The sequence below is a fragment of the Moschus berezovskii genome, chromosome 10, assembly GCF_049115385.1.
Source record: "Moschus berezovskii isolate FMDL1 chromosome 10, NW_MosBer_1.0, whole genome shotgun sequence".
Lineage (NCBI taxonomy): Eukaryota > Metazoa > Chordata > Mammalia > Artiodactyla > Moschidae > Moschus > Moschus berezovskii.
The window spans coordinates 4,462,971-4,485,914 of NC_142469.1; positions in this window are offsets into that span (position 1 = coordinate 4,462,971).

The window sequence follows — 22,944 nt, forward strand, 5'->3', positions numbered from 1 at the left end:
TTTATTTAAGAGTGTTGAATTTTCCTTTAGGTACATTTTACAGGGTTAAAACTTGATATATTTTAAGTTTGCATTTTAAGATATTGTCTAAAAAACAAGACCTATTCTTCAGTTTTAATGTTAGATCGTATGAAACCAAGTCACAATTGGAAATGTCATGGTCTCTATAGACAAAGCAAAAAGAGAGAAATGCATATATATGGTTACCATTAAAAAAATGGTATTACTTTAAGTTAATGTATTAAATATTTGGAAGATTCCAGAAACAAGTCCTGTCAGGGAAATTGTAACATAACACATTTTAAAAATGATGAACTCCTTAGGCATTTGGTAACAAAGTAATATGAAGATGATGACTTGTTAAAGAAGTTAGCTTCTGCTATGATTTTTTTTTAGTCCATTATCTTAATTGATGGCTTATAAGACTTCAATCTGTCAATAAATACTGACCTTTTATTCTAACTGCTACCTTAACTGTGCCTGTCACACATTGTGGGAGATTACTCACTGGAAAAGACTCTGATGCTGGGAAAGGTTGGGGGCGGGAGGAGAAGGGGACGACGGAGAATGAGATGGCTGGATGGCATCACCGACTCTGTGGACATGAGTTTGAGTGTACTCCGGGAGTTGGTGATGGACAGGGAGGCCTGGCGTGCTGTGATTCATGGGGTCGCGGAGAGTCGGACACGACTGAGCGACTGAACTGAACTGAACTGACTGACTATAATTATGAAAGGTCGAAAGTACCCACTGTTGATGCTGCTGCTGCTAAGTCAATTTAGTCGTGTCCGACTCTGTGTGACCCCATAGATGAAAGTACCCACAGAAGTGTTCAATCAAATGCTATAAAAATGTGTTGACATTTTTCAAAAGTGCAAAATGTGCAATATAGCTTCAAAATGTTAATATTACCAAGTGAGGAACAAGTGCCTGGGAAAATTAAATCTGAGTATAGAAGTGGCCACTTCTACATGGTCAATAATGAAATCAGATTGATTATATTCTTTGCAATTGAAGATGGAGAAGATCTATACAGTGAGTAAAAACAAGAGCAGGACCTGACTATGGCTCAGATTATGAGCTCTTCCTTGAAAAATTCAAACAGAAATTGAAGTAGGGAAAACCACTAGGGCATTCAAGTATGGCCTAAACCAAAATCGACAAATAGATTTAAAGGATTAGATCTGCTAGATAGAGTACTTGAAAAACTATGGACAGCAGTTCATAACGCTGTACAGGAGGTTGTGATCAAAACCAACCCCAAGAAAAAGAAATTATGAAAAGGCAAAATGGTTGTATGAGGAGGCCTTACAAGAAGCTGAGAGAAAACGAGAAATGAAAGGTAAAGGAGAAAAGGAAAGACATACCGATCTGAGTGCAGAGTGCCAAAGAATCGTGAGGAGAGAGAAGAAAGCCGTCTTAAGTGATCAGTGCGAAGAAATAGAGGAAAACAATAGAATGGGAAAGGCTAGAGATATCTTCAAGAAACTTAGAGATACCAAGGGAATGTTTCATTCAAAGATGGACACTATAAAGGATGGAAACTAGATCTAACAGAAGCAGAAGAGATTAAGAAGTGGCAAGAATACACAGAAGAACTATACAAAAAAGTTTAAATGTTGAAGATAACCACAAAGGTGTGATCACTTATAGAGCCAGAAATCCTGGAATATGAAGTCACGTGGGCCTTAGGAAAAATTACTAAGGACAAAACTAGTGGAGGTGATGGAATTCCAGCTGAGCTATTTCAAATACTAAAAAATGATGTTGTTAAAATGCTGTGCTCAATATGCCAGCAAATTTGGAAAGCTCAGCAGTGGTGGCAGGACTGGAAAATTTCAGTTTCCATTCCAATCTCAAAGAAAGTCAATGACAAAAATGTTCAAATGAACACACAGTTGTACTCATTTCACATGCTAGTAAGGTAATGCTCAAAATCCGTCAAGCTAGACTTCAACAGAACATAAACTGATACCTTCCAGAGGTACAGGATAGATTTAGAAAAAGCAGAGGAACCAGAGATCAAATTGCTAACTTCCATTGGATCATCAAAAAAACAGAGTCCCAGAGATACATCTATCTGCTTCATTGATTACACTGAAGCCTTTTACTGTGTGAAGCACAACAAAGTGTGAAAAACTGCTTCCTGAAAAACCTGTACGCTTGTCAAGAAGCAACAGTTAGAACCGGACATGGAACAACAAACTGGTTCAGAATTGGGAAAGAAGTATGTCAAGGCTGCATATTGTCACACTGCTTATTTAACTTATATGAAAAGTACATATTGTGAAATGCCTGGCTGGATGAAGGACAAGTTGGAATCAAGATTGCCAGTTGAAATATTAACAAACTAAGATATGCAGATGACACCACCCTAATGACACAAATCAGAAGGAACTAAAGAGCCTCTTAATGAAGGTGAAAGGGGAGCGTGAAAAAGCTGGCTAAAATTGCAACATTAAAACAACTAAGATCATAGCAACCAGTCCCAACACTTCATGGCAAATAGATGAGGAAACAATGGAAACAGTGGCAGACTTTATTTTCTTGGGCTCCAAAATCACTGTGGATGGAGACTGCAGTCATGAAATTAAAAAAATGCTCCTTGGAAGGAAAGCTATGACAAACTTAGACAGCAGAGACATAAGTTTGTAAAGAGATATCACTCTGTATACGACTGATGGACTAAACAAGAATAGAAGATAAGGCAGCCAGAGGTATTTTTCTTACTTTATTAGTGTTGGTTTAATCTCTAAATTGTGGCCCACCCTTGCAACACCATGGACTGTAGCCTACCCATCTCCTCTGTCCTTGGCATTCTCCAGGCAAGAATACTGGAAAAGGTTGTCATTTCCTTCTCCAAGGGATCTTCCCAACTCAGGAATCGAACCTAGGTCTCCTGCATTGCATGCAGATTCTTTACCAACTGAGCTGCAAGGGAAGCCCTGTACATTACTTTTGGTAATGAAATATAATTAAGCACTTAATTGCTTTTATTTTTCTTCAAATCAGACATTTGGAGGGCAGGTAGATCAGGACGCTGTCTGGCTCATTTATTGAAATATAATTCGAGCAGTTGACCTAGAAACAAATTGATGGGACAAAAGTCCACGAGTAAGATAGCATTTGCAGACATAAGGACTTATTAGATATTAACCTAAGCTCTCAACAGCTAAATGCACTGCCTTCTTTTAAGGAAGTGTGAATACAGTTCTGTTTATGTTGAGCCCAGGATTTAATAGGAATATCAGTTCAGCTCAGTCACTCAGTCATGTCCGACTCTGTGGTCCCATGGACTGCAGCATGCCAGGCCTCGCTGTCCATTGCCAATGCCTGGAGTTTACTCAAACTCATGTCTATTGAGTCAGTGATGCCATCCAACCATCTCATTCTTTGTCATCCCCTTCTGCCTTTAATCTTTCCCAGCATCAGGGTCTTTTCCAAGGAGTCAGTTCTTCGCATCAGATGGCCAAAGTATTGGAGTTTCAGCTTCAGCATCAGTCCTTCCAATGAATACTCAGGATGTATTTTCTTTAGGTTGAACTGGTTGGATCTCCTTGCAGTACAAGGGGCTCTCAAGAGTCTTCTTCAACACCACAATTTAAAAGCATCAGTTCTTCCATTCTTAACTTTCTTCATGGTCCAATCCTAACATCCATACATGATTACTGGAAAAACCATAGCTTTGACTAGATGGACCTTTGATGGCAAAGTAATGTCTCTGATTTTAAAAATGCTGTCTAGATAGGTCACAGCTTTTCTTCCAAGGAGCAAGTGTCTTTTAATTTCACGGCTGCAGTCACCATCTACAGTGATTTTGGAGCCCCCCCAAAATAAAGTCTGTCATTGTTTCCATTGTTTCCCCTTCTATTTGCCATGAAGTGATGGGGCTGGATGCCATGATCTTAGTTTTCTGAATGTTGAGTTTTAAGCCACCTTTCTCACTCTCCTCTTTCACTTTGATCAAAGACTTTTTCATTCTTCTTTGTTTTCTGCCATAAGGGTGGTGTCATCTGCGTATCTGAGGTTATTGATATTTCTCCAAGCAATCTTGATTCCAGCTTATGCTTCTTCCAGAACAGCGTTCCTCAAGATGTACTCTGCATATAAGTTAAATAGCAGGGTGACAATATACAAACTTGACGTACTCCTCTTCCTATTTGGAACCAGTCTGTTGTTCCATGTCCAGTTCTTACTGTTGCTTCCTGACCTGCATACATACATTACATATACCAATATGCAGTATATCCATGGTATTAAAAATTTAATAATTTAGACTCACAAGCCAAGAGATGAGGTCTCTGAAGGAAACTTGTCTAACTAGCAGACTTATTTTGGACTCCCCAACCTCCAGAATGAATCATGAAGAATGTGATGGAGAACTAACTGAAGTTGGCCAAGGCAGAAGCAGAAAGACAAGTCAGAAGGCTATCGCCATAATCCAGAGACCAAGCCCTGAGCCTTTGGAGTGGAGCACTGACTCTAATACCCTAGACTACCAGAGAACTAACCCAAGGGAGTATCAAATAGTGAGAACTCACACAAAGGAAACCACTGAATACAAGACATGGCATCACCCCACCACCAGTAGCACCCTGTGCAGGATGCCTCATTTAAGCAACAAGTAAGACAAAAATACAAACCCAATCATCAGCATACAGGATTACAACCTCACTCAACCCTGCCTGTCCAAGGGAAAAACAAAACAAAACAAAAAACTCAGCACAAGTCTCACCCTCTATGAAGTTTACACAAACCACTGGACCAAACTTAGGAGGGCAGAAACCAAAAGGAAGAAAGAATTCAACTTTGAAGTGTGGGAAAAAGAGACCTCAAACACAGTAAGTTAAGAGTAAAATGAAAAGGCAGAGAAATACTTCACAAATAAAGGAGCAAACTAGAAACACAGAAGTCCAAATAAATGAGGAGGAAATTGGGAAACTACCTGAAAAAGAATTCAGAATAATGATAGTAAAGATGATAAAAACCCTTGAAAACAATGGAGAAAATACAATAATCAATTAACAAAGACCTAGAAGAATGAAAGAATAAACACATAGAGACAAATAACACAATTACTGAAATTAAAAATATGATTCTATTCTATTGATTTTAGCATGAATCAATAGCAGAATATCTGAAGCAGAACGAATCATTGAATTGGAAGATAAAATGCTGGAAATAACTGCTGAAAAGCAGAATAAAGTAAAAAGAATGAAAAGAACTGAGTATAGTCTCAGAGACCTCTGGGAAATATTAAATGTACCAACATTCGAATAATAGGGGTCCCAAAGAAGAAGATATAAAGAAAAGGTATGAGAAAACTTTTGAAGTGATTATAGTTGAAAATTTCTCCAACACGGAAAAGGAAATAGTCAATCAAGTACAAGAGGTGAAAAGAGTCCTACACAGGACCCAAGGAGAAACATGCTGAGATACGTACTAATCAAACTAAGAAAGATTAAACAAAGAAAGCATATTATAAGCAGCAAGGGAAAAGCAGCAAGTAACATACAAAGGAAACCCCATATATTTAATGATCTTTCTGCAGAAACTCTGCAGGCCAGAAAGGAATGGCAGGATTTGTTTAAAATACTGAAAGGGAAAAATCTACAACCAAGATTACTCTACCCAGCAAGGATCTTATTCAAAATTGATGGAGAAATCAAAAGCTTTTCAGAAAAGCAAAAGTTAAGAGAATTCCGTACCAAGAAACCAACATTACAACAAATGTTAAAGAGACTTATATAGTCAGGAAATAGAATAGAAAAAAAATATCTACAAAAACAAATCCCAAACAATTAAGAAAATGGCAATTGGAACATATTTATGAATAATTGCTTTAAATGTAAACAAATTAAATTCTCTAAACAGAAGACACAGACTGGCTGAATGGATAAAAAGCAAGATTCATATATATGTTGCCAACAAGAAACACACTTCAGACCTCAAGGCACATCTAGACTGAAAGTGAGAGGATGGAAAAATATATTCCATGCAGATGGAAAGCGAAAGAAAGCTGGAATAGCAATCCTCATATCATACCATGTAGACCTTAAAATAAAGAATATTACAAGAGATAAGAAAGGACACTACATAATGATCAAGGGATCAATCCAGGAGAAAGACATAGCATTTGTAAATATCTATTCACCCACATAGGAGCACTTCAATACATAAGGCAAACACTAACAGGCATAAGAGGAGAAATTAGCAGTAACACAATAGTAGTAGGAGACTTTAATACCCCACTCACACCAATGAACAGATAATCAAAACAGAAGATTAATAAGGAAACACAAGTCTTAAGTGACACATTAGATGAGATGGATCTCGTTAATATCTTCAGGACATTCCATCCAAATGCAGAAGAATGCACCTTCTTCTCAAGTGCACATGGAGCATTCTCTAGGATAGACCACATCTTGGGTCACAAATCAAACCTCAGTAAATTTAAGAAAATTGAAATCGTGTCAGGCATCTTTTCTGACCACAGTGTGATGAGACTAGATATCAATTACAAGGGAAAAAAACTTATAAGAAACACAAATACATGGAGATTAAATAATATGTTTCTAAATAATGAACAGATTACTGAAAAAAAAAGAAAATTAAAAATTTCCTAGAAACAAATGACAATGAAAACATGACAACTCAAAACCTATGGGATGCAGCAAAAGCAGTTCTAAGAGGGAAATTTATAGCAATACAATCCTACCTCAAGAAACAAGAAAAACATCGAATAGACAATGTAACTTTACACCTAAAACAACTGGAAAAAAGAAGAACTCCCCCCCTCCCGCCCTTAGCAGAAGGAAAGAAATCATAAAGAACTGAGCAGAAATAAATGAGAAAGAAATGACAGAAACAATAGTAAAAATTAATAAAACTAAAAGCTGATTCTTTGAGAAGATTAACAAAATTGACAAACATTTAGCCAGACTCCTCAAGAAAAAAAGAGAGAAGAATCAAATCAACAAAATTAGAAATAAAAAGGAGACGTTACAACAGACAATGCAGAAATTCAAAGGATTATAAAAGACTATTACTATGTAAAACTATATGGCAATAAAATGGATAACCTGGATGAAATGGACATATTCTTAGAAAAGTTCAATATTACAAGACTGAATCAGGAAGAAATAGAAATTATGAACAACCCAATTACAAGCACTGAAATTGAAGCTGTGATAAAAAATCTCCCAAAAAACAAAAGCTCAGGTCCATATGGCTTCACAGGTGAATTTTATCAAACATTTAGAGAAGAGCTAATGCCTATACTCCTAAAACTTTCAAAAATTGCAGATGAAGGAACACTTCCAAACTTATTCCACGTGGCCACCATCACCCTGATACCAAAACCAGACAAAGACAACACAAAAAAAGAAAACTGCAGGCCAATATCACTGATGAACATAGATGCAAAAATCCTCGACAAAATGTTAGCATACAGAATCCAGCAACACATCAAAAAGCTCATACACCATGATCAAGTTGGGTTTATTCCAGGGATGCAAGGATTCTTTAATATATGCAAATCAATCAATGTGATACACCATATTAACAAACTGAAGGATAAAAAGCCATATGATAATTTCAATAGATGCAGGAAAAGCCTTTGACAAAATTCAGAAACCATTTATGATTAAAACTCTTTTAAAAACATGGGCATAGAATGAACCTATCTCACCATAATAAAGGCCATATATGATAAGCCTATAGCAAACATTATTCTCAATGGCGAGAAATTGAAAGCATCCCCCCTAAGATCAGGAATAAGACAAGGGTGTCCACACACACCACTATTATTCAACAAAATTTTGGAAGCCCTAGCTATAGCAATCAGAGAATAAAAAGAGATAAAATGAATCCATATCAGAAAAGAAGAAGTATAACTGTCACTGTTTGCAGATGACATGATACTATACATAGAAAAACCTAAAGATACTTACTAGATCTTACTAGATCATGAAATTACTAATGCTAATCAGTGAATTTAGCAAAGTCACAGGATACAAAATCAATACACAGAAATCATTTGCATTTCAATATACTAACAATGAAAAATCAGAAAGAGAAATTAAGGAATTAATCCAATTCAGTATTGCAATAAAAATAATTAAATATTAGGAACTTACCTAAGGAGACAAAAGAATTGTACACAGAAAATTATAAGACACTAATGAAAAAAATCAAAGACTATATAAACAGATGGATAGATATTCCATGTTCCTTGCTAAGAGAAATCAATATTGAGAAAATTATTGTTACCAAATGCAATCTACAGATTCAATGTGATCCCTATCAGATTACCAATGGCATTTTTCACAGAACTATAGAAAATATTTTCACAATTCATATGGAAGCACTTGCTTGCTTGCTCAGTCACTTCAGTCATGTCTGACTCTGCGACCTCATGGACAGCCTGCCAGGCTCCCCTGTCCATGGGATTCTCCAGGCAAGAATACTGGAGTGGGTTGCCATTTCCTTCTCCAGTGATAACTTATGAAGTGAGTGAAGTGACGTCGCTCAGTCACGTCCCACTCTTTCCGACCCCATGGACTATAGCCTACCAGGCTCCTCCATCAATGGGATTCTCCAGGCAAGAGTGCTAGAGTGGGTTGCCATTTCCTTCTCCATATGGAAGCACAAAAGACCCCAAATAGCAAAGCAATTTTGAGAAAGAATGAAGCTGGAGGAATCAACCATCCTGACTTCAGATTATACTACAAAGATACAGTCATCCAGACAGTATGGTGCTGGCACCAAAACAGCAATATAGGCCAATGGAACAAGATAAAAAGCCCAGAGATAAACCCATGCACCGATAGGTACCTTATCTTTGACAAAGGAGGCAAGAATATACAATTGGGCAAAGACAGGTTCTTCAATCAGTGGCATTGGGAAAATTGGACAGTTACACGTAAAAGAATGATATCAGAACACTTCTTAACACCATACACAAAGATAACCTCAAAATAGATTAAAGACCTAAATGTAAGACCAGAAACTATAAAATCTTAGAGGAAAGCATAGGCAGAACACTTGATGATATAAATCAAAGCAAGATCCTCTATGACCCACCTCCTAGAATAACAGAAATAAAAATAAAAGTAAATAAGTGGGACCTGATTAAAGTTGAAAGCTTTTGCAAAGGAAAGGAAATTATAAACAAGGTGAAAAGATAAACCTCAGAATGGGATAAAATTATAACAAATGAAAAAACTGACAAAGGATTAATTTACAAAACATATAAGCAGCTCATTTAACTCAATACCAGAAAAACAAGCAACCCAGTCAAAAAGTGGGAAAAAGACCTAAACAGACATTTCTCCAAAGACATACATACAGATGGCTAACAAACACATGAAAAGATTCTCAACATCTCTCATTATTAGAGAAATGCAAATCAAAGCTACAATCAGATATCACCTCTCACCAGTCAGAATGGCCATCATCAAAAAGTCTACCAAAAAAAAAAAAAATGCTAGAGATGGTGTGGAATGCAAACTGACACAGCCACTATGGAAGACAATATGGAGATTCCATGAAAGAAAACTAGGAATAAAACCACCATATGACCCAGCAACCTCACTCCTAGGCATATGCCCTGAGAAACTAAAATTGAAAAAGACACATTATCCCATAGTTCATTGCAGCACTGTTTATAATAACTGCAACATGGAAACAACCAGATGTCCATTGACAGATGAATGAATAAAGAAGCTGTGGTACATATACACAATGGAATATTCAGTCAGTTCAGTTCAGTTCAGTCGCTCAGTCGTGTCCGACTCTTAGCGACCCCATGAACCGCAGCACGCCAGGCCTCCCTGTCCATCACCAACTCCCGGAGTTCACTCAAACTCATGTCCATCGAGTCGGTGATGCCATCCAGCCACCTCATTCTCTGTCGTCCCCATCTCCTCCTACCCCCAATCTCTCCGAGCATCAGAGTCTTTTCCAGTGAGTCAACTCGTCGCATGAGGTGGCCAAAGTATTGGAGTTTCAGCTTTAGCATCAGTCCTTCCAATGAACACCCAGGATTAATCTCCTCTAGAATGGACTGGTTGGATCTCCTTGCAGGCCAAGGGACTCTCAAGAGTCTTCTCCAGCACCACTGTTCAAAACCATCAATTCTTCCGCGATCAGCTTTCTTCACAGTCCAACTCTCACATCCACACATGACCACGGGAAAAACCATAGCCTTGACTAGACGGTCCTTGGTTGGCAAAGTAATGTCTCTGCTTTTTAATATGCTATCTAGGCTGGTCATAACTTTCCCTCCAAGGAGTAAGCGTCTTTTAATTTCATGGCTGCAATCAGCATCCGCAGTGATTTTGGAGCCCAAAAAAATAAAGTCTGACACTGTTTCAACTGTTTCCCCATCTATTTCCCATGAAGTGATGGGACCAGATGCCATGATCTTTGTTTTCTGAATGTTAAGCTTCAAGCCAACCTTTTCACTCTCCTCTTTCACTTTCATCGATAGGCCTTTGAGTTCCTCTTCACTTTCTGCCATAAGGGTGGTGTCATCTGCATATCTGAGGATATTGATATTTCTCCCAGCAATCTTGATTCCAGCTTGTGCTTCTTCCAACCCAGTGTTCCTCATGATATACTCTGCATATAAGTTAAATAAGCAGGGTGACAATATACAACCTTGACGTACTCCTTTTCCTATTTGGAACCAGTCTGTTGTTCCATGTCCAGTTCTAACTGTTGCTTCCTGACCTGCAATGGAATATTACTCAGCCATAAAATTGAATGTATTTGGTCAGTTCCAATGAGGTGGATGAACCTATAGCCCATTATTAAGAATGAAGTACGTTAGAAAACGAATGATAAATATTGTATACAAATGGATTTATATGAAATCTTGAAAGATATTACCGAAGAATTTATTTGCAGGACAGCAATGGAGAAAGAGATATATTAAACAGACTTATGGACATGGAGACAGTGGAGGAGAGGGTGAGATGTATGGAGAGAGTAACAGGGAAACTTACACTACCATATGTAAAATAGATAGCCAACGGGAATTTGCTGTATGTCTCAGGAAACTCAAACAGGGGCTCTATATCAACCTCGAGGAGTAGGATCGGGAGAGAGATGGGAGAGAGGTTTGAGGAGAAGTGATATATGTATACCTATGGCTGATTCATGTTGAAGTTTGACAGAAAACAACAAAATTCTGGAAACTAATTATCCTTCAATTAAAAAATAAGCAAAAATCTCAAAGTTTAATAGTTTAATATCAAACTAAAATCGATAGTGTGGTAACACTCACTGTGCCATCTGGAGGAAGGTCAAAGTTGCATAGTATGTTTGTGCCAGACCAATTCCTGGTAGCTGTATCCCCTCCTTACTTCTGTTTTTCTCCTAACTATGGCATGTTCACATGGACTGAGGCTTGGTGCGCTCTTGTAAGGAAGAAATAAGCCTTGCTACTTTTTCTTTTGAGATTGGCAGAATGCCTGTTCCCAAACCTAACACATATATTCATAATTTCCTTCTTTCTGTCTATATTTCTTCCTTGTCTTTTTTTTTTATAGTGGATTTTTTGCTTTGTTTTTATTTTTTAAATTTACTTATATTAACTGAAGGCTAATTACTTTACAATATTGTAGTGGTTTCCCTTGTCTTAAGACCTTAAACTTACATGGCCCTTGGAAAAGAAAAGTGTAGAATCAGATTTGGGAGAAGGATTGTTTTCCCATACCTGTGATCCAAGTCACTCTAGATCTAGAGGATCAAGGATTCCTACGGTTTTGAGGTACCCAATTTTTGTCTGCTTTTCATTTTTCTCATCCTCAAGATCTATTGTCCACTTGTGATTTTAGTAATATGTGTTCTAAGAATCCATAGATACTGAAATGAAAAGGGAGAGATCACAAAAGACAACACAGAAATACAAAGGATCATAAGAGACTACTATCAGCAATTATATGCCAATAAAATGGACAACTTGGAAGAAACTGACAAATTCTTAGAAAAGTGCAACTTTCCAAAACTGAACCAGGAATAAATAGAAAATCTTAACAGACCCATTACAAGCACGGAAATTGAAACTGTAATCAGAAATCTTCCAGTAAACAAAAGCCCAGGTCCAGACGGCTTCACAGCTGAATTCTACCAAAAATTTAGAGAAGAGCTAACACCTATTCTACTCAAACTCTTCCACAAAATTGCAGAGGAAGGGAAACTTCCAAACTCATTCTATGAGGCCACCATCGCCCTAATACCAAAACCTGACAATGATGCCACAAAAAAAGAAAACTATAGGCCAATATCACTGATGAACATAGATGCAATAATCCTTAACAAAATTCTAGCAAACAGAAACCAACAACACATTAAAAAGATCATACATCATGACCAAGTGGGCTTTATCCCAGGGATGCAAGTATTCTTCAATATCTGCAAATCAATCAATGTAATACACCATAATAACAAAATGAAAAATAAAAACCATATAATTATCTCAATAGATGCAAAGAAAGCCTTTGACCAAATTCAACATCCATTTATGATCAAAACCCTCCAGAAGGTGGGAATAGAAGGAACATTCCTCAACATAATAAAACCTATATATGACAAACCCACAGCAAACATTATACTCAGTGGTGAAAAACTGAAAGCGTTTCCCCTAAAGTCAGGAACAAGACAAGGGTCACCACTCTCACACTACTAGTCAACATAGTTTTGGAAATGTTGGCCACAGCAATCAGAGCAGAAAAAGACATAAAAGGAATCCAAATTGGAAAAGAAGAAGTAAAACTCTCACTGTTTGCAGACGACATAATCCTCTACATAGAAAAACCTAAAGATTCTACCAGAAAATTACTAGAGCTAATCAATGAATATAGTAAAGTGGTAGGATATAAAATCAACACACAGAAATCCCTTGCATTCCTATACACTAATAATGAGAAAATAGAAAGAGAAATTAAGGAAACAATTCCATTCACCATTGCAACGAAAAGAATAAAATACTTAGGAATATATCTACCTAAAGAAAGAAAAGACCTATATATAGAAAACTATAAAACACTGGTGAAAGAAATCAGAGAGGACACTAATAGATGGAGAAATCTACTGTGTTCATGGATTGGAAGAATAAATATTATGAAAATGAATGCATTACCCAAAGTATTTATAAGTTCAATGCAATCCCTATCAAGCTACTAATGGTATTTTTCAGAGCTAGAACAAATAATTTCACAATTTGTATGGAAATACAAAAAACCTCGAGTAGCCAAAGCAATCTTGAGAAAGAAGAATGGAACTGGGGGAATTAACCTGCCGGACTTCAGGCTCTACTACAAAGCCACAGTCATCAAGACAGTATGGTACTGGCACAAAGACAGAAATATAGATCAACGGAACAAAATAGAAATCCCAGAGATAAATCCATGCACCTATGGACACCTTATCTTTGACAAAGGAGGCAAGACTATTCAATGGAGAAAAGACAGTCTCTTTAACAAGTGGTGCTGGGAAAACTGGTCAGCCACTTGTAAAAGAATGAAACTAGAACACTCCTTAACACCATACACAAATATAAACTCAAAATGGATTAGAGAGCTAAATGTAAGACCAGAAACTATAAAACTCCTGGAGGAGAACATAGGCAAAACACTCTCCGACATAAATCACAGCAGGATCCTCCATGACCCACCTCACAGAATATTGGAAATAAAAGCAAAAATAAACAAATGGGACCTAATTAAAATTAAAAGCTTCTGCACAGCAAAGGAAACCATAAGCAAAGTGAAAAGAAAACCTTCAGAATGGGAGAAAATAACAGCAAATGAAGCAGCTGACAAAGGATTAATCTTAAAAATATACAAGCAAATCCTGTAGCTCAATTCCAGAAAATAAACGACCCAATCAAAAAATGGGCCAAAGAACTAAACAGACATTTCTCCATAGAAGACATACAGATGGCTAACAAACACGTGAAAAGATCGTCTTTCTTTCTTAATCTTTATCATGCTCCAAATTAACTGTAAGAATCTCTTTTGTCAACTAAAAATTGGCACTTGTCATGGGCACTTGCCATCTATCTCTCAGTTCAGTTCAGTCCCTCAGTCGTGTCCAACTCTTTGTGACCCCTTAAATCGCAGCTCGCCAGGCATCCCTGTCCATCACCAACTCCCGGAGTTTACTCAAACTCATGTCCACCGAGTCGGTGATGCCATCCATCCATCAATCTCATCCTCTGTCATCCTCTTCTTCTCTTGCCCCCAATCCCTCCCAGCATCAGAGTCTTTTCCAGTGAGTCAACTCATCACATGAGGTGGCCAAAGTATTGCAGTTTCAGTGTTAGCATCAGTCCTTCCAATGAACACCCAGGAGTGATCTCCTTTAGAATGGACTGGATGGATCTCCTTGCAGTCCAAGGGACTCTCAAGGGTCTTCTCCAACACCACAGTTTAAAAGCATCAATTCTTCAGTGCTCAGCTTTCTTCACCATCCAACTCTCACATCCACACTTGACAACTGGAAAAACCATAGTCTTGACTAGATGCACCTTTGTTAGCAAAATAATGTCTCTGCTTTTTAATATGCTGTCTAAGTTGGTCATAACTTTCCTTCCAAGGAGTAAGTCTCTTTTAATTTCATGGCTACAATCACCATCTGCAGTGATTTTGGAGCCCAAAAGAATAAAGTCTGACACTGTTTCCCAATCTAGTTCTCATGAAATGATTGGACCAGATGCCATGATCTTAGTTTTCTGAATGTTGAGCTTTTAGCCAACTTTTTCACTCTCCTCTTTCACTTTCATCAAGAGGCTTTGTAGTTGCTCTTCACTTTCTGCCATAAGGGTGGCAATTTTATGAGTGGGATAGGTATTAGTTCTTCTCTATATTTTTGGTAGAATTCAGCTATCAAGCCACCTACTCCTTGGCTTTTGTTTGTTGGAAGATTTCTGATTACAATTTCAATTTCCGTGATGGATCTGTTAAGATTTTCTTCCTGGTTCCATTTGGAAAGTTGTACTTTTCTAGGAATTTGTCCATTTCTTCCAAGTTGTCCATTTTGTTTGCATGTAGTTGTTGTTAGTAGTCTATTATGATCCTTTGTATTTCCGTGTTGTCTGTTGCAATCTCTCCATTTTCGTTTTTTATTTTGTTGATTTTTCTCCCCTTGTTTCTGATTAGTCTGGCTAGTGGTTTGTCAATTTTATTTATCTTCTCAAAAAGCCAGCTTTTGGTTTTGGTGATATTTGCTATAGTCTCTTTTGTTTCTTTTGCATTTATTTCTGTCCTAATTTTTAAGATTTCTTTCCTTCTACTATCCCTGGGGTTCATAATTTCTTCCTTTTCTAGTTGCTTTTGGTGTAGGGTTAGGTTATTTTTTTGACTTTATTTCTTGTTTCTTGAGCTAATCCTGTATTGCTATGAACCTTCCCCTTCCCCTTAACACTGCTTTTACAGTGTCCCACAGGTTTTGGGTTGTTGTGATTTCATTTTCATTCGTTTCTATGCATATTTTGATTTCTTCTTTGATTTCTTCTATGATTTGTTGGTTATTCAGCAGCGTGTTGTTCAGCCTCCATATGTTGGAATTTTTAACAGTTTTTCTCCTGTAATTTAGATCTAATCTTACTGCATCGTGGGGTCAGAAAAGCTGTTTGGAATGATTTCAATTTTTTTGAATTTACGAAGGCTAGATTTATGGCCCAGGATGTGATCTATCCTGGAGAAGGTTCTGTGTACACTTGAGAAGAAGGTGAATTTCATTGTTTTGGGGTGAAATGTCCTATAGATATCTATTAGGTCTAACTGGTCTATTGTATCATTTAACGTTTGTGTTTTCTAGCTAATTTTCTGTTTAGTTGACCTATCGATTGGTGTGAGTGGGGTATTAAAGTCTCCCACTATTATTGTGTTATTGTTAATTTCCCCTTTCATACTTGTTAGCATTTGTCTTACATATTGTGGTGTTCCTTGTTGGATTCATATATATTTATGATTGTTATATCTTCTTCTTGGATTGATCCTTTGATAATTATGTAGTGTCCTTCTTTGTCTCTTTTCACAGGCTTTGTTTTAAAGTCTATTTTATCTGATATGAGTATTGCTACTCCTGCTTTCTCTTGATCTGTTTGCATGGAATATCTTTTTCCAGCCTTTCACTTTCAGTCTGTATGTGTCCCTCATTTCGAGGTGTGTGTCTTATAGACAATGTAGATAGGGGTCTTGTTTTTGTATCCATTCAGCCAGTCTTTGTGTTTTGGTTGTGGCATTCAACCCATTTACATTTAAGGTAATTATTGATAAGTATGATTCCCATTGCCATTTACTTATTTGTTTTGGGTTCAAGTTTATACTCCCTTTCTGTGTTTCCTGTCTAGAGAAGATCCTTTGGCATTTGTTGGAGAGCTGGTTTGGTGGTGCTGAATTCTCTCAGCTTTTGCAGGTCTGTAAAGCTTTGGATTTCTCATTCATGTTTGAATGAGATCCTTGCTGGATACAGTCATCTGGGCTATAGGTTATTATTATTATTATTTTTCATCACTTTAAGTATATCCTGCCATTCCTGTCTGGCCTGAAGAGTTTCTATTGAAAGATCAGCTGTTATCCTTAAGGGAATCCCCTTGTGTGTTATTTGTTTTTCCCTTGCTGTTTTTAATATTTGTTCTTTGTGCTTGATCTTTGTTAATTTGATTAATATGTGTCTTGGCATGTTTTGCCTTGGGTTTATCCGCTTTGGGATTCTCTGGGTTTCTTGGACTTTGGTGATTATTTATTATTATTTATCTCCTCAAGTATTTTTCTCATGGTCTTTCTTGTTGTCTTCTTCTTCTGGGACTCCTATGATTTGAATATAAGTGCGTTTATCATTGTCTCAGAGGTTGTCCTCATTTCTTTTAATTCTTATTTTCTTTTATCCTCTCTGCTTCTTTATTTCTATCATTCTATCTTCTACATCACTTATCCTATCTTCTGCCTCCGTTTTTCTACTGTTCGTTCCCTCCAGAGTATTTTTGATCTCATTTATTGCATTATTCATTATATATTGACTCTTTTTTATTTCTTCTAGGTCCTTGTTAAACCTTTCTTGCATCTTCTCAATCCTTGTCTCCAGGCTATTTATCTGTAACTCCAATTTGTTTTCAAGATATTGGATCACTTTCACTATGATTATTCAGCATTCTTTATCAGGTAGATTCCCTATCTCTTCCTCTTTTGTTTGGTTTGCTGGGCATTTATCTTGTTCCTTTACCTGCTAGGTATTTCTCTACCTTTTCATCTTGTTTATATTTCTGTGTTTGGGTTGACCTTTTTATATTCTGGCAGTTGGTGGTTCCTCTTTATTGTGGAGGTTCCTCACTGTGGGTGGGGTTGGACGTGTGCTTGTCAAGGTGTCCTGGTTAGGGAAGCGTGTGTTGGTGTTTTGGTGGGTGGAGCTGGATTTCTTGTCTCTGGAGTGCAATGAAGTGTCCAGTAATCATTTTGAGTTATCAATGGGTTTGGTGTGACTTTGGGCAACCTGTATATTGAGGCTCAGGGTTATGTCCCTGTGTTTCTGGAGAATTTACGTGGTATGTCTTTCTCTGGAGCTTGTTGGCCTTTGGGCGGTGCTTGGTTTCAGTGTAGGTATGGAGGCATTTGATGATCTCCTATTGATTAATATTCCCTGGAGTCAGGAGTTCTTTGGTGTTCTCAGGATTTGGACTTGAGCCTCCTGCCTCTGGTTTTCAGTCTTATTCTTACAGTAGCCTCAAGACTTCTCCATCTATTAAGCAATGATGATAGAACATCTAGGTTAATGATGAAAAGTTTCTCCATAGTGAGGGACACCCGGAGAGGTACACAGAATTACATGGGGAAGAGAAGAGGGAGGAGAGAGATAGAAGTGGTCAGGAGGAGAAGGTGCTGCTGCTGCTGCTAAGTCACTTCAGTCATGTCCGACTCTGTGTGACCCCATAGACGGAAGCCCACCAGGCTCCCCCGTCCCTGGGATTCTCCAGGAAAGAACACTGGAGTGGGTTGCCATTTCCTTCTCCAATGTGTGAAAGTGAAAAGTGAAAGTGAAGTCGCTCAATCATGTCCGACCCTTAGCGACCCCACGGACTGCAGCTTACCAGGCTCCTCCATCCATGGGATTTTCTAGGCAAGAGTACTGGAGTGGCTTGCCATTGCCTTCTCTGAGGAGGAGAAGAGGGGGCATCAAAAGGGGAGAGACAGATCCAGTCAGTAATCAGTTCCCTATGTGCTCTCCACAGTCTGGACCACTCAGAGATGTTCACGGTGTTACACAGAGAAGAGAAGAGGGAGGATGGAGGCAGAGGTGATCAGGAGGAGAAGAGGGGGGATCAAAAGGGGAGAGAGACAGATCCAGCCAGTAATCAGCTCCCTAAGTGTTCTCCACAGCCTAGAACACACAAAGAGATTCACAGAGTTGGATAGTGAAGAGAAGCGGGAGGGGGAGATAGAGGCGACCTGGTGGAGAAAAAGGAGAGTGCAAAGGGGGAGAGAGCAATCCAGCCAGTAATCTCGCTCCTAAGTAAAAATGGGTACTGAAGATTGGGTTCTTAAAGGTACAAAGTTGATAACAAATGCCATAAAGCAAAGATTAAAAATCTAGAGTAGAGGTTAGATTCTCAAAAACACAATATTAAAAAAAAGTCACAAAAATTATAAAATATATATACGAAGTTTGCTTTAGAAGTAGGGTCTTTCTTTCTTTTTTTTGCAAGGTAAAAGTAGGTTACAAACATGAAAATTAAAGGAGTAATGGGGACTTAAAAATAAAAAAATATTAAAAATAACATAAAATAAATTGATGTAAAATAAATTAAAAAATTTTTTAATTAAAAACATGATAGTAGTAAAGATGTATCTAAGTCTTTCTCTGCAGCTGTTGTGGACAGTGTGGGGTCAGTTCATTTTCAGATAGTTCCTTGGTATGGCTTGTACTTTTCAAGGTCTATAGGCCCCTTCCTATGGAGACGGTGCGAATTACAGAGTTTTAATCAATTGCACCTGTCACTTCCAAAGCGGTTCCCTCTGTTTATTTTAGCTTCTTCAGTTGCTGGTCTCTTTAGTGTCTAATTTCTGCCCTGACACTAGGGGCGTCATTGCGGTGGTCACTTATTTTTTTTAGGATCACTTATTCAGTTGTGCTGTGGGGAGGGAGTTCAGTTCAGTTGCTCAGTCGTGTCTGACTCATTGTGACCCCATGAATCACAGCACGCCAGGACTCCCTGTCCATCACCAACTCCCAGAGTTCACTCTAACTCAAGTCCATCGAGCTGGTGATGCCATCCAGCCATCTCATTCTCTGTCGTCCCCATCTCCTCCCACCCCCAATTCCTCCCAGCATCAGTCTTCTCCAGTGAGTCAACTCGTCGCATGAGGTGGCCAAAGTATTAGAGTTTCAGTTTTAGCATCAGTCCTTCCAATGAACACCCAGGATTGATCTCCTCTAGAATGGACTGGTTGGATCTCCTTGCAGTCCAAGGGACCCTCGAGAGTCTTCTCCAGCACCACAGTTCAAAAGCATCAATTCTTCGGTAATCAGCTTTCTTCACAGTCCAACTCTCACATCCATACATGACCACGGGAAAAACCATAGCCTTGACTAGACGGACCTTGGTTGGCAAAGTAATGTCTCTGCTTTTAAACATGTTATCTAGGCTGGTCATAACTTTCCTTCCAAGGAGTAAGCGTCTTTTAATTTCATGGCTGCAATCAGCATCCGCAGTGATTTTGGAGCCCCCAAAAATAAAGTCTGACACTGTTTCGACTGTTTCCCCATCTATTTCCCATGAAGTGATGGGACCAGATGCCATGATCTTCGTTTTCTGAATGTTAAGCTTCAAGCCAACCTTTTCACTGTCCTCTTTCACTTTCATCAAGAGGCTTTTGAGTTCCTCTTCACTTTCTGCCATAAGGGTGGTGTCATCTGCATATCTGAGGTTATTGATATTTCTCCCAGCAATCTTGATTCCAGCTTGTGCTTCTTCCAGCCCAGCGTTCCTCAAGATGTACTATGCATATAAGTTAAATAATCAGGGTGACACACTCCTTTTCCTATTTGAAACCAGTCTGTTGTTCCATGTACAGTTCTAACTGTTGCTTCCTGACCTGCATACAGGTTTCTGAAGAGGCAGGTCAGGTGATCTGGTATTCCCATCTCTTTCAGAATTTTCCACAGTTTTTTTGTGATCCACACAGTCAAAAGCTTTGGCATAGTCAATAAAGCAGAAATTTATGTTTTCCTGGAACTCTCTTGCTTTCTCCATGATCCAGCGGATGTTGGCAATTTGATCTCTGGTGCCTCTGCCTTTTCTAAAACCTGCTTGAACATCTGGGATTTCATGGTTCACATATTGCTGAAGCCTGGCTTGGAGAATTTTGAGCATCACTTTACTAGCGTGTGAGATGAGTGCAATTGTGCGGTAGTTTGAGCATTCTTTGGCATTGCCTTTCTTTGGGTTTGGAATGAAGACTGACCTTTTCCAGTCCTGTGGCCACTGCTGAGTTTTCCAAATTTGCTGGCATATTGAGTGCAGCACTTTCACAGCATCATCTTTCAGGATTTTAAAAAGCTCAATTGGAATTCCATCACCTCCACTAGCTTTGTTCGTATTGGTGCTAGGAACACTGCAAGCAGATATCACTGGCCTGTGCCTACAGTGATTCAGCCACACTGGGTTTGCCCCCACTCATAGCGTATGTGCTTTCTCAGTCTACCCTGCTCAGATTCTAGGTTACTCTGCTGGGAACTGTCTGATGCAGGCCCTGGTTTGCATGCACTTCCCAGGTCTAAGCCACTCAGATGAGGTTCTCAGGTACTCCACAAAGGCTCAGACTTGGTTGGGCCTGCGTTTTGCGCCCGTCCCAGGTCTGAGCAGCTCAGGTGACCAGGTGCTTGGCGCCCGTAGTTGCTCCCAGTTGAAGGCTGTGACTCATCCCCTCCCCTGTCCCAGCCACTCTGTACATCGGGAATGCCTTCTCAGGTGTGCTGTGTGTGTCTTCTGGGGAACTGATCTACAGTTGCAACCCTCCTGGCAGATGTCAGCTGTCCAGAATCCCAAGAAGTCTAGGTTAGCAATGAAGTATGCTTGCAGTTTGGTGTAGGATGCCTCTCTGGGCCGCAATTGCCCCCTTCCGGCTCTGGCTGCCCTCGCCTGCCTGTCTCCAGTGGGGGATGGGAGAGTGCACAGCTGTTCCTGGTTGTGTCTTCATCATCATCATCACCCAGTTGCTCAGTTGTTTCCAACTCTTTGCAGCCCCATGGACTGGGGCCTACCAGCCTCCTCCGTCCATGGACTTTTCCAGGCAAGAGTACTGGAGTGGATTGCCATTTCCTTCTCCAGGGGATCTTTCCGACCCAGGGATCGAACCCGGGTCTCCTGCATTGCAGGCAGACTCTTTACCATTCGAGCCACCAGGGAAGGCCCCCAGTTAGGGCTTTTCGCAGGACAGCTATCCCACACTCTGGGTTGCTATCTCAAGCTAGTCCCCTCAGATTGCCCCCAGGGCATTCAGACCCAGTTCTCACTCTAAACAATGCAGCCCGCTCCTCCCTGTCCTTCCCCTTCTTGCTAGGCAGGGATGCGAGCGTCTGGGCTGCTACTTGCTGGAAGTTGCTGTTAGACATGTAATCTGTGGGTCTTAATTATTTATTTATTTTTCCTCCCAGTTATTTTGCACTCTGAGATTCCAAGGCTCACCATAGACCCACCAGAGAGAGTGTTTCCTGGTGTTTGGAAACTTCTCTCTTTTTAAAGACTCTCTTCCTGGGACGGATCTCCATCCCTACCTCTTTTGACTCTCTTTTTATCTTTTATATTTTGTCCTACCTCCTTTTGAAGACAATGGGCTGCCTTTCTGGGTGCTTGATGTCCTCTGCCAGCATTCAAAAGTTGTTCTGTGGAATTTGCTTGGAGTTCAAATGTTCTTTCGATGAATTTGTGGGACAGAAAGTGGTCTCCCCATCCTATCCCTCCACCATCTTAGGACCACCTCCTGGGTCAATGGTTTTTATTATGCCCTCTTTATAGCCTTCTGGTTTCCATGGAAGCCTTTCGAAGGCAGTCCCATGGGGGCAAGGATGATAGCCAAGTAGATGAAACTCTCTAGCTAATTTTATAAGAGACATTCAGCTTGTGAGGTTTGTTCTCCCTACTCCCCCAACCTGTCTATCTATCATGCATCCCCAGTGACTAAGTGGTAAAACATCCCCCTGTAATGCAGCAGCTGCATGAGATGTGGTTTCAATCCCTGGATTGGAAAGATCCCTTGGAGGAGGGCATGGTAACCCAGTCCAATATTCTTGTCTGGAGAGTCCCATGGACAGCGGAGCCTGACAAGCTACAGTCCATAGGGTTGCAGAGAGTTGAACAAGAATAAAGTGACTTAACACACATTCACATTATCCATCATATATCTATCTTCAATCACCTGGGCGTCTATGTAAGACTATCTTTGAAAAGGAAATGTACTGACACACATACCCAGTGGATCGTCTGGTTAATGTATCAGGAGAAGGCTATATATAATAGCACCCTAGTTCCAGTGTGTGCTAGAGTTGGCTCAGACCATCTTGCTAGTTGAATTTCAAAAATTCTTGCTGAATTTTGGGAATTTGTGGAGCTTGTTGATATCAGCATGGTAACTTGAAATTGAAGCTCCAATTTATGGTTGGGGAATTAAGCCAGTGAAATTAGAAAATGCTACAAATCAGACTCTCTGGCCCATCCTGCTTTCCTACAGACAGCTTGTTTTAAAATGCTTTCTAGCACACCATTGCCAGTTTTCAAATTTTAGGGAAATTTAGAATTTATCTGAGAATGTGTAGAAAATTTGAGTACCTGGACACCACTTTCAAAAAATTTCATTTAAGTTGGTAAAGATGTCATCTGAATATTGACTATTAAAAGTATCCCTAGAAAGGACCTTAGGGAAAACCAGTTTAAGGTGC